Below are 13,153 nucleotides of genomic sequence, written 5' to 3'. Positions count from 1 at the left end.
AATATGTCTACTTTATGTTTGCATCATAAAATTGACAAGTTTTTACTTTTGGAAGACACCAGAGGGCTTCAAAGTTCAGCAGCAATTTTCCAATTTTTCACAAAATTTCCAAACTCACTATTTTTCAGGGACCAGTTCAGGTTTGAAGTGGATTTGAAGGGTCTTCATCTTAGAAATACACCACAAATGACCCCATTATAAAAACTGCACCCCCCAAAGTATACAAAATGATATTCGGTCAGCCTTTTAACCCTTTAGGTGTTTCACAGGAATAGCAGGAAAGTGAAGGAGAAAATTCACAATCTTCATTTTTTACACTCGCATGTTCTTGTAGACCTAATTTTTGAATTTTTATGAGGGGTAAAAGGAGAAAATGTATAATTATATTTGTAGCCCAATTTCTTTCGAGTAAGCACATACCTCATATGTCTATGTAAAGTGTTCGGTGGGCGCAATAGAGGGCTCAGAACCGAAGGAGTGACAAGGGGATTTTGGAGAGTACGTTTTTCTGAAATGTTTTTTGGGGGGCATGTTGCATTTAGGAAGCCCCTATGGTGCCAGAACAGCAAAAAAAAAAACACATGCCATACCATTTTGGAAACAAGACTCCTTGAGGAACGTAACAAGGAATTAAGTGAGCCTTAATACCCCACAGGGGTTTCACGACTTTTGCATATGTAAACAAAATAAAATAAAATTTCACTAAAATGTGTGTTTCCCCCCAAATTTCACATTTTTGCAAGGGTTAATAGCAGAAAATACCCCCCAAAATTTGTAACCCCATCTCTTCTGAGTATGGAGGTACCCCATAAGTTGACCTGAAGTGCACTACGGGCGAACTACAATGCTCAGAAGAGAAGGAGTCATATTTGGCTTTTTTAGAGCAAATTTTGCTCTGGGGCATGTCCCATATAGGAAGCCCCTATGGTGCCAGGACAGCAAAAAATACCCACATGGCATACCATTTTGGAAACTAGACCCCTTGAGGAACGTAACAAGGAATAAAGTGAGCCTTAATACCCCACACGGGTTTCACGACTTTTGCATACGTAAAAAAAAAAAAAAATCATTAAAATGGGTGTTTCCCCCCAAGTTTCACATTTTTGCAAGGGTTAATAGCAGAAAATACCCCCCAGAATTTGTAACCCCATCTCTTCTGAGTATGGAGGTACCCCATAAGTTGACCTGAAGTGCACTACGGGCGAACTACAATGCTCAGAAGAGAAGGAGTCATATTTGGCTTTTTGAGAGCAAATTTTGCTCGGGGGCATGTCCCATATAGGAAGCCCCTATGGTGCCAGGACAGCATAAAATACCCACATGGCATACCATTTTGGAAACTAGACCCCTTGAGGAACGTAACAAGGGGTACAGTGAGCATTTACCCCCATTGGTGTCTGTCAAATCTTTGGAACAGTGGTCTGTACAACATTTTTAATTTGCACAGCCCACTGTTCCAAAGATCTGTCAGACACCTGTGGGGTGTAAATTCTCACTGCACCCCTCATTACATTCCGTGAGGGGTGTAGTTTCCGAAATGGGGTCACATGTGGGGTTTAGTTTTTTTTGCGTTTGTCAAAACCGCTGTAACAATCAGCCACCCCTGTGCAAATCACCTCAAATGTACATGGTGCACTCTCCCTTCTGGGCCTTGTTGTGCGCCCCCAGAGAAGTTTGCGCCCACATATGGGGTATCTCCGTAGTCGGGAGAAATTGCGTTACAAATTTTGGGGGGCTTTTTTCCCTTTTACCTCTTGTCAAAATGAAAAGTATAGGGCAACACCAGCATGTTAGTGTAAAAAAATTATTTTTTTACACTAACATGCTGGTGTAGACCCCAACTTCACATTTTCATAAGGGGTGAAAGGAGAAAAAGCCCCCCAAAATTTGTTAGGCAATTTCTCCCGAGTACGGTGATACCCCATATGTGTCCCAAAACTGTTGCCTTGAAATACGACAGGGCTCCAAAGTGAGAGCGCCATGCGCATTTGAGGCCTAAATTAGGGATTTGCATAGGGGTGGACATAGGGGTATTCTACGCCAGTGATTCCCAAACAGGGTGCATCCAGCTGTTGCAAAACTCCCAGCATGCTTGGACAGTCAACGGCTGTCCAGCAATACTGGGAGTTGTTTTTTTGCAACAGCTGGAGGCTCCATTTTGGAAACAGTGGCGTACCAGACGTTTTTCATTTTTATTGGGGAGGGGGGCTGTGTAGGGGTATGTGTATATGTAGTGTTTTTTTACTTTTTATTTTATTTTGTGTTAGTGTAGTGTAGTGTTTTTAGGGTACAGTCACACGGTCGGGGGATTACAGCGAGTTTGAGCTGCCACGCAAAATTTGCTGCATCGCAAACTTGCAGCCTGATACTCACTGTAAGCCCCCTGCCCATGTAAATGTACCCTGTACATTCACAGGGGGGACCTCCAGCTGTTGAAAAACTACAACTCCCAGCATGCACAGTCTATCAGTGCATGCTGGTAATTATAGTTTTGCCACAGCTGGAGGCACACGGGTTGGGAAACACTGAGTAAGGAAACAGACAATGTTTCCCAACCAGTGTGCCTCCAGTAGTTGCAAAACCACAACTCTCAGCATTCTCAGGCATGCTGGAAGTAGTAGTTTGGCAACATCTTTAGAGCCAGATGTTGCCGAACTACAACTCCCAGCATGCTTGGAGTTGTAGTTTTGCAACATCTGGAGGACTACAGTTTGCAGACCACTAATACAGTGGTTCCCAATCTGTGCCCTTCCAGATGTTGCAAAACTACAACTCCCAGTATGCCAAAACTGTCCAGGCATGCTGGGAGTTGTAGTTCTGCAACATCTGAAGGGCCAGATGTTACAGAACTACAACTCCCAGCATGCCTGGACAGTAAGGGCATGCTGAGGATGTGTAGTTTTGCAACATCTGGAAGGGCACAGTGGTCCCAAACTGTGGACCTCCAGATGTTGCAAAACTGCAACTCCCAGCATGCCCAGACGCCAAGGACTGTCTGGGCATGCTGTGAGTTGTAGTTTACAGGGTCCCATTACAGCAATGCATGTCGCTTTATGGCGACGTGCATTGCTGTAAAGGGCCCGACCGCGGCTGAAGATCTACTCACCTGTCGCCGCCGCCGCCATCTTCCTTGCCGGGATCCGGGTCTTCAGGGACGAGGTAAGTACCGGGGCCGGTCCCCAGCACTCCCCCGTCCCCCGCCGCTTCCTCCGGTCTTCCTCCCGTCCTCTCCGGACTTTCAGGGGCCGGGCAGGACGGGAGGAAGTAACCGCCCCCCCCTCCTGCGATTGGTCGGTTAACTAACCGACGGATCGCAGGGTATAGGAGGAGGTGGCAGGCTTGCCACCTCGCTCCTATGCTTTAGCATGGTCCTGGCTGTCTGTGACAGCCGGGATCATGCGAAATTACCGGGCGGTCGGGTCCCAGAGACCCGATCAGCCCGGTATCGCCGCAGATCGCAAGGGCGATTTCCCTTGCGATTTGCGGCGATCGCCGACATGGGGGGCCTACATGGCCCCCCTCGGCATTTGCCCTGGATGCCTGCTGAAGGATTTCAGCAGGCATCCAGTTCCCATCTCTGCCCGGCGCGCAGCAGAGACCGGAAAACGCCAGGGCATATGGATACGCCCTGGGTCCTTAAGGCTCAGGGTGTGAGGGCGTATCCATACGCCCTGGGTCCTTAAGAGGTTAAAGGGGTATTCCAGGCAAAAACTTTCATTTTATATATAAACTGGCTCCGGAAAGTTAAACAGATTTGTAAATTACTTCTATTAAAAAATCTTAATCCTTCCAATAGTTATTAGCTTCTGAAGTTTTCTGTCTAACTGCTCAATGATGATGTCACGTCCCGGGAGCTGTGCATGATGGGAGAATATCCCCATAGGAACTGCACAGCTCCTGGGACGTGACATCACCATTGAGCAGTTAGACAGAAAACAACAACTCAACTTCAGAAGCTAATAACTATTGGAAGGATTAAGATTTTTTTTATAGAAGTAATTTACAAATCTGTTTAACTTTCCGGAGCCAGTTGATATATAAAAAAAAGTTTTGGCCTGGAATACCCCTTTAAGAGATGCAGAGTGAGTTGTCTGGCCTTAAAAGCAAAAATGTTATTTGGTCAGAAGTCAGCTCAGATTGTTCAGGAGAGGAGAGAGCGGGCCGGCAGTCAGTCAGACGGGTCAGAGCAGCCTGCTCCATATGTCAGTACAAATACTCTACAGAAGAGAAACAGAGCAATATGTTTAATAAGGATGTGTAAGAAAATGTTCTTATGCAAATTAAGTACAATAATTTTTTTTTAGATTTTCATAGGTTTCAATAGCCCTTAACCCCTTCCTGACTCAGTGATTTATTTTTTTTCCACATATATTTCTTTCCTTCTCATCTGTGATTTTTATTTTTTCCCTGACAGAGTTGTATGAGTGCTTATTATTTGTAAGACAAGTTGTATTGGCCCATGTTCTGACCCCTATAGCTTTTATTTTTGTCTGCAGGGCTGTATGAGGGATTATTTTTTGTGCCATTATTTTTTATTTTTAGTTAGAACATTTTGGGTAGCTGTACCTTTTTGACAGTATCTGGACAGTTAAATGGCCACCAATGGACAGATCTGCAGGACATTGATGGTGGGTGGCAGGTGCACATAGCAGCCGGCTCATGCCATGTATGGAGCGGGCTCAGCATCAGAGGTCATGCCATATTTCCCCACCCAACCCATTCATTTGTGGGTCAGGAAGAGTGCCTGTGCCAAATTTGAAAGACATTAGTTACCTATGTGTGTTTATTGCCTTTGCTGCCCTGATTACAACAATAAGAGGAATACATGAAGGGCAGATTTATTAAAGGAGTAGTCCAGTGGTGACCCGTGGTGAACAACTTATCCCCTATCCTAAGGATAGGGGATAAGTTGCAGATCGCGGGGGGTCCGACCGCTGGGGCCCCCTGCGATCTCCTGTACGGAGCCCCGACAGCCCGCAGGAAGGGGGCGTGTCGACCTCCGCACGAAGCGGCGGCCGACACGCCCCCTCAATACAACTCTATGGCAGAGCCGGAGCGCTGCCTTCGGCAATCTCCGGCTCTGCCATAGAGATGTATTGATGAGGCGTGTCGGCCGCCGCTTTGTTGCGGGGGTTGATGCCCGCTATCTGGCTGGAGAGCCTGGCCCCTGTACAGAGAGATCGCAGGGGGCCCCAGCGGTCGTACCCCCCGCGATCTCAATCTTATCCCCTATCCTTAGGATAGGGGATAAGTTTTTCACCACTGGACTACCCCTTTAAAACCTGTGTAGAGAAACAGTGGTGCAGTTGTCCATAGCAACCAATCAGATTGCTTTATTCATGTTCCATGGCCTTTTAAAAATGAAAGAGGAAATTTGGTTGCTATAGGCAGCTGCACAAGTCTCCCCCCAAAACTGGATGAGAATCTGTCTTTGTTGTCAATAGCAATGAATCTGCTTTCATTTTGTACAGTGACCTTGAAAAATAAATTATTTGATGTAATTGGTTGCTATGGGCAACAATGACAGATCTGTTTTAGAGATATTTATTTCTAGTGTCACAAATTTATCAAACTGTCTGAGGACAAACACTGTCTGGTTTTGCCCATTACAACCAAACACAGCTCAGCGTTCATATTTTAACAAGCTCTGGTAAAATGAAAGCTGAGCTGTGATTGGTTGCTATGTGAAAATTAGACTTTTTTTTTCTTAGACAGATTGATAAATCTGGGTCGGTTGCTTTATTTTGATTCTACAACTCCATCCACCTCCCCAATTCCGAAGATATAGGGATTCTACTAGGACAGGGGTCCTCACACTTTTTAAACGGGGGGCCAGTTCACGGTCCCTCAGACCGTTGGAGGGCCAGACTATAGATAAAAAAACATGAACAAATTCCTATGCACACTTATATATCTTATTAGTGGACTACACCTTTTAAGTACGCAGCACAGTTCCCCCACATTAGGTGCAGTATAGTTCCCCAACATTAGGTGCAGTATAGTTCCCCCACATTAGGTGCAGTATAGTTCCCCCACATTAGGTGCAGTACAGTTCCCCAACATTAGGTGCAGTATAGTTCCCCCACATTAGGTGCAGTACAGTTCCCCCACATTAGGTGCACTACAATTCCCCCACATTAGGTGCACTACAATTCCCCCACATTAGGTGCAGTATAGTTCCCCCACATTAGGTGCAGCATGTACCCCCACACTAGGTGCAACATGTTCCCCACATTAGGAGCAGTATAGTTCCCCCACATTAGGTGCAGTATAGTTCCCCCACATTAGGTGCAGTATAGCTCGCTCACAGACATACAGCTTCCAGCCATTGAGTGTATGGCTGGAGGCTGTATGCCTGTGTACTTCCCCACTTCAGTGCTCCGACCACCACTCCGGTCCGGACATAGCAGTAAGTCCCGGGACCGAAGGAGCACCAAAGCTGACGTGCCACTGGTAACACTTACCAAGCTGGCCAATGCACGGCCTCATTGCTGCTCTGCTCCTTCGCGCTCCATTGCTATGGGCGCACGCACGGGACGTCAGTGACGTCCCTGCGTGCTCCACCTTCCCGGCGGCCCCTGCATTTTTAAAGTAAACGCGGGGCCACCGAGAGCGCATCCCTGTGTCCTGAAAACATCTTTCGGGACACAGGGATGTCCATAGGCAGCGGTGTGCCGGATAAATGTCCTCGGCGGGCCGCATGTGGCCCGCGGGCCGTAGTTTGAGGACCCCTCTACTAGGAGGTTTGTTCAAAAAGTCTCTGCTAAGTTTATACTATGGAATCTCTGTCCAAAAATATTCCGGCCTGAGATTCAGAGGTTCACCAGCCTAGTCTGCGCTAGGATCGTGCGACATTGCCATCAATGTGTGGTGGCGGTGGGGTGTGTGGTGCAGGGCAGTTGTTGTTACTCTAGGGGCAGATGGTATTAACCCCTTGTGTTTGTGACTCCAGGGCGTGGTTTAGCATTAACCACCCAAAGCTATACCACTAGATCCTGGGCTAGGAACGGGGACAATGAAGACACCGACGCCAAGTTACAGACAACGGTAGTCTTGTTACAGTTTTTACAGTCTATGCAGTACAGCCAGGGCCCAATAGGTGACCATTGACACAGAGACCTTGCAGGTTTGCTGGGACTTGTAGTAGACAGTAGAATTTAGTGCAGGCCACGCTGAGTAGACAGAAGACTTGACTTGACTGATGACTTCAGCTTACTTGCACTTGACTTGAGGCTGAAGGACTTGACTTGAGGCCTCCACTGCTCTGGAAACACACTATAGGCATGACTTGATTGGACTGGACCTCAACACACACAGAGAGAGCAGTGCTCAAAGAGAGCAAGGCTAGCTCCACACATGGCTTTTATGGGGTAAAGTAGTAGGGAGCCCATAGGTCACCTTTGGGGTCAGCTGGTCACTAGTATCTCTTGGGTAACAATCACATGGTACATTTATTAAAGGTACAATGCACAATATAATACATAACCTACTTACATGGGGGGAACAACTGCAGGGGGCCCTGGGGATACTGAGGGACACTGCCTGACAGGGCAGGGAAGGTACAGGGAAACACCATCCCGTACTGGACCATCACAAATGCATACCATGCGAATTGCACTAACAACATCTTGTTGCGCGAACAAGATCCTTCTTATGGCAGCGGAATTTCATGGGCCGAAGCTCTACTTCTGTTATGCCATAATGTACACTCCAAAAGCTGACTGTCCGTACACAACTCCTCCTTATGTCTAATGCTAATCTTCTATTTGGAACTAAGGGGGGGGGGGCAAAGACAGAGATGATGGAACAAACCATCTAGGACTGACATTTCCACGGCGCTATGTAGCTGTAGACTATGAGAAATCCACTGACACTTGGTTCAACCTCATATCATCAGACTCTTCATCCTCTTCCTGAGAAAACCTTGAACGAGTCAATCAGTCCACAAGGGCCATACTATCCTACAAAACCACACAAATCCTGGAAGAGAGTCACAACTGATTGCTGACGTGGCTGCTACTACTACCACCAGGCATCTGGCTGATGCTATCTGTACTAATGCTTGTACTGCCACCAACATTCATACTTGTAAAGGACATGGCAAAGGTGCACTGTAATCTACCCTGTCCAACAATTCCTTTACCAGACATTTTTTTTTTCATGTTCTGGGGTGATTTGTCACTCACCTACTAGTCAACTTTCACTCTTTATTTTATGGGTTTAATCACACACACAATATTTTTTTCTGAGTTTAACACAAACACGTCGAGTGAACATGCAATAGCCATCCAAGGCCAAGTTACATGTATTTTTTTGTTTCATAAAAAATAAACATAGCATTTGTGGCTGGGTTTAACATTAAAGAGGTACTCTGGTGGAAAACAATTTATTTTAAATCAACTGGTGCCAGAAAAATAAACATATTTATGAATTACTTCAATTAACAAATCTTAATCCTTAATAAGCTGCTGTATGCTCCACAGGAAATTATTTTCTTTTTAAATCTCTTTTCTGTCCACAGTTCTCTCTGCAGACACCTCTGTCCTTGTCAGGAACTGTCCAGAGCAGGAGAGGTTTGCTATGGGGATTTGCTCCTACTCTGGACAGTTCCTGACATAGACAGAGGTGTCTGCAGAGAGCACTGTGGTCAGACAGAAAGGAAATGCAAAATGAAAAGAACTTCCTCTGTAGTATACAGCAGCTGATAAGTACTAGAAGGATTACAATTTTTAAATAGAAGTAATTTACAAATGTGTTTAACTTTCTAGCATCAGTTGGTAAAAAAATTTTTTCCAGCAGAGTACCCCTTTAATTAACATTAACAGCTACAAATGCTATGTTGTTTTTTTTTTTTATTAAACCAAAAAAAAATACACGTAACTTGGCCTTGGATGGCTATTGCATTTTTACTCTTAATGCGTTTAATGCATATTATGTAGAAACAATATATATTTGATTAAACCCAGAAAATACTCGTAACTTGGCTTAAAATGTGTATTCCACATTCATAATGCTTTTTAATGCATATTTATGTTAAAATACAGGTCATCTTACAGCTTTGCTCTGCTTGCTAGATATTGTAATGTGATAGCTTTAATAAGCTTGTTCTGCAGTGACACTGCTGGCTAGGATTTGTAGTGCACCAACTGGACACAGTAAAGCTGGTAACAAAAGGTCACTGTCTGTCGTCAGCCCATTGATTAATTCTTTGCTCAGCTTGCTTTCAAATTCTGTTGGATTTGTGAAGGCTTTTTGGAATCAGTAGTTCCTTTCTCTTAGCTTTCTCTCTGCATGATGGCGGCTGCAATGCTGTGCAGAGGGTTTTAACAGCCTCTTAAACCCACCCCTATGCTGTCTCCTGATTGACATAGGAGCTGTATCTTATATAAATGCAAGCAATTTTTGGATAACCTGGAGTCATGTGATCTTGCTACGCTAGGCTACCCTGATGTCATCTCAGTGTTCCTAGTTCTTCCTCCATTCATTTATGCACCAAATCTCCATGTGTTCCTCATCCCTTCTGCTAATATTACCGCTGTTGCCAGCCTGGCAAAGTTCAAAAGCTCGGAGAGCCGCTATCACCCCAGCGTTTTGAGCGAATCCAGGTTCACCGGGCTTGGCTCGCCTTTTTTTTAATCAGATATACAGTACAGAGCAAAAGTTTGGACACACCTTCTCATTCAGAGTTTTCTTTATTTTCATGACTATGAAAATTGTAGATGCACATTGATCTAACACATGTGGAATTATATACATAACAAAAAAGTGTGAAACAACTGAAAATATGTCATATTCTAGGTTCTTCAAAGTAGCTACCTTTTGCTTTGATTACTGCTTTGCACACTCTTGGCATTCTCTTATTGAGCTTCAAGGGGTAATCACCTGAAATGGTTTTCACTTGGAGGTGGAGGTGGAGGAGGAGGTGTGATGGTGTGGGGGTGCTTTGCTGGTGACACTGTTGGGGATTTATTCAAAATTGAAGGCATACTGAACCAGCATGGCTGGCTACCACAGCATCTTACAGCGGCATGCTATTCCATCCGGTTTGCGTTTAGTTGGACCATCATTTATTTTTCAACAGGACAGTGACCCCAAACACACCTACAGGCTGTGTAAGGGCTATTTGACCAAGAAGGAGAGTGATGGGGTGCTGCGCCAGATGACCTGGCCTCCACAGTCACCAGACCTGAACCCAATCGAGATGGTTTGGTATGAGCTGGACCGCAGAGTGAAGGCAAAAAGGCCCAACAAGTGCTAAGCATCTCTGGGAACTCCTTCAAGACTGTTGGAAGACCATTTCAGGTGACTACCTCTTGAAGCTCATCAAGAGAATGCCAAGAGTGTGCAAAGCAGTAATCAAAGCAAAAGGTGGCTAGAACCTAGAATATGACATATTTTCACACTTTATTTTGTTATGTATATAATTCCACATGTATTAATTCATAGTTTTGATGCCTTCAATGTGAATCTACAATTTTCATAGTCATGAAAATAAAGAAAACTCTGAATGAGAAGGTGTGTCCAAACGTTTGGTCTGTAATGTATTTTTATTGGATTTTTGAAACATTTTTAAACATACAAACAAACAACCCTCCCCCTTTCCTCCCGACAGTACCCACCCCCCACACAACCAGTCCGTCTCAACCTCACATACTAAAAATCAGCACCCAGTATAGCAAAACATCTAGAGAACTGATCGATACAAAATACTGAGTGTGTTAGACAAGACCTCCTAACAATCAAATGGTACCAATCAGGAGGACACATACAAGCATACCAGCCATTCCACAGGGATACATCCGCCACAATGACAAAGTAGGACATACAGACACAGGCAGCACACACTACACACCAACTCAACTCACAATCCAAGAGGAAGAAAGAAACAAGTACCTAAGACACATCCCCAGGAGGGTCAAACTTTCCCTCCCAAGGACCATCAAACTTACGTTCAACTTTACGCTTACTGTAAATCCCTTTCACCAACCGAACTATAAATTTAACTTGAGCAATCAGATCAGCCACTGCCGAAGGGGTAGGCCTTATCCAGTACTGCGCAATCAGTTTCCGAGCCTGATTCAGAACTCGGAATATACCGGCTGGCCTTTTTTAATTGTCTGCTTAGACTGTTTTGGTTATGACATATCTTAATCAGCAGGAAATGTCTGTTCTTTGACAATATGTGTCCTGTGTCTGCTGTGTTGTCATTGAGGTCACATACACAGGCATTTAATGACACTATAAAGCAAAGTAAGAGCAAGTTAAAAGCGATTGAAATTATTCAAAAAATTCACATGGACAAGTATTTATCGTCCTGGAATTTATATAATACAAAAATACATTTGTGCCAACTGAACACGACTGGATTATGCCATGGCTCTGTTGCAATATCAAGGTCCATAGGCATCAGGATACATTTACACCCAATAATACTCCTCGTTTTTAGTTCCTGGTCTGCAGTCTACCTGTTATAAAATTCTGTTCTGTCAGAGAGTGAATCCCTCTGATAAGCTCTCAGCTCCAGTGCCTGTGGATTTCATTGGGAGACATTTGAAGCTTAATTTTCCATTTGGCAGTTCTCCTGGCAGTAATAACTGATCATTGGCGATCACACTGGGCTGTGTTTTCACCCTTACCTTTTAATGCCTATATTGTTAATTTCAAAGTAAAGCAAATGTGAAATCTTACAAGTTTGTAATATATCCTTATGACCATTTTTTCTGTTTTCATCTCATATGATGACTGGTGATAAATCAGTAATTCTAGAGCTTCATTGGGGGAGGTCTTTTTTTTTCAGAGTATGGTCTGAGCGGTTGATATTGTTGTACAACCCAACCATACGAATATATATGGGTGTTATTTGTTTCAGATATAACAAAACTATTCAGGAGGACCAAATGTGCATGTCAGGCTTTTCTTAAAGAAACAGTCATCCTGTTCACCCACACTAAACCCAACACATTGGGTTATAGTGTGGGTGAACAGGAGTCCGTTCAGGGGTCACTTAATTAGGTCCTGAGTTATGTCCCACCGAAGATCCTCATCTATCTTCACTGAATTGCACGCTTTAGGTGGGCCCCGTCAGCTGTATTTGCATGTTGATCGGCACTGGTCTCCACATCCAATTCCTGTTCCAGGTTAGTGCTCACTCACGTGACAAGCACGAGGAATTGGAGACCAGCGCTGATGAATATGCAAATAAAGCCAACAGGGCAAGCCTCTAGTGTGCAATTCAGTGCAGATAGAAGAGGATCTTCAGTGGGACATAACTCTGGACCTAAGGTACGTATGTTAGTAAGTGATCCCTCAATGGAATTCTGTTCACCCACACTATAACCCAGTCTATTGGGATTTGTGTAGGTGAACAGATGACAGTTTTCCTTTAATTGTGTCAGAGGCACCAGGAAACACCTTTGTCACGGATTCTGTGCATGCAATACTATTTTTCTTTTCGAAACAACAGCCACCTCAGTGGAACCCAATTTACCTCATCATCTGCTAGACTCCACTGTTGTCCATTATGTGACCGATCCAGCATCGCAGCAGAGATATGAAAGATCCTTACTGGGTGAATCAAGCAAAGCTGGCATAGAGCATCAATCTAACCGCTGAGGTCATATCAGATGGTTCAGTCAACTTGCATTTTTTTTTTACTATGATTCCTGCAATGCCTTATTGTTCAAGCAATCTGACCTACTCATAAGCACATATATGCCTAGATACCAGAACAAAACCAGAAAACATGTATATTATAAATTCCAGGCACAGATCGTACACCATTTAGATGCTATCTTTCCAAAACTTCTAGGATCCTCCTCTTGTATAGAAAATATAGAACATGAACATTGCACAGAGAAAAAAAATCAACGGTGCCATACATTGCCAGACTTATGCTATATAATACAGTAGTACATACCCAATACCGAATTCAGTTCATCCAAGATATAGCAACATCATACAAAAATGTGAAGAGGTAGGTCAAGTTACAGTGTGGTTCAGAGATTGGCAGCCAACGTGCACCACATTTTTGTTGAACTTGTTAGGACAGCCATAAGCCTACATGTTAATTTATCAAGTTAATTTACATTATCCATCCACAGAAACCAGATTCCTGTTGATGGTTCTCAACATGTTTTTTTCTTCTTCACTGTAT

The 13,153-nt window shown here is 44.1% G+C and overlaps 1 protein-coding gene across 8 annotated transcripts in view; it reads left to right on the top strand.

The window, feature by feature from the left end:
- Positions 1-13,153, top strand: part of SNED1 (sushi, nidogen and EGF like domains 1) — a 180,943-nt gene that overhangs the window by 111,776 nt on the left and 56,014 nt on the right. The window lies entirely within an intron of this gene.

Source organism: Hyla sarda, chromosome 3 (genome assembly GCF_029499605.1).
Source record: "Hyla sarda isolate aHylSar1 chromosome 3, aHylSar1.hap1, whole genome shotgun sequence".
NCBI classification, from domain to species: domain Eukaryota; kingdom Metazoa; phylum Chordata; class Amphibia; order Anura; family Hylidae; genus Hyla; species Hyla sarda.
Note: the sequence above shows the minus strand (reverse complement) of the source record. Positions and strands in the feature narration are given on the sequence as shown.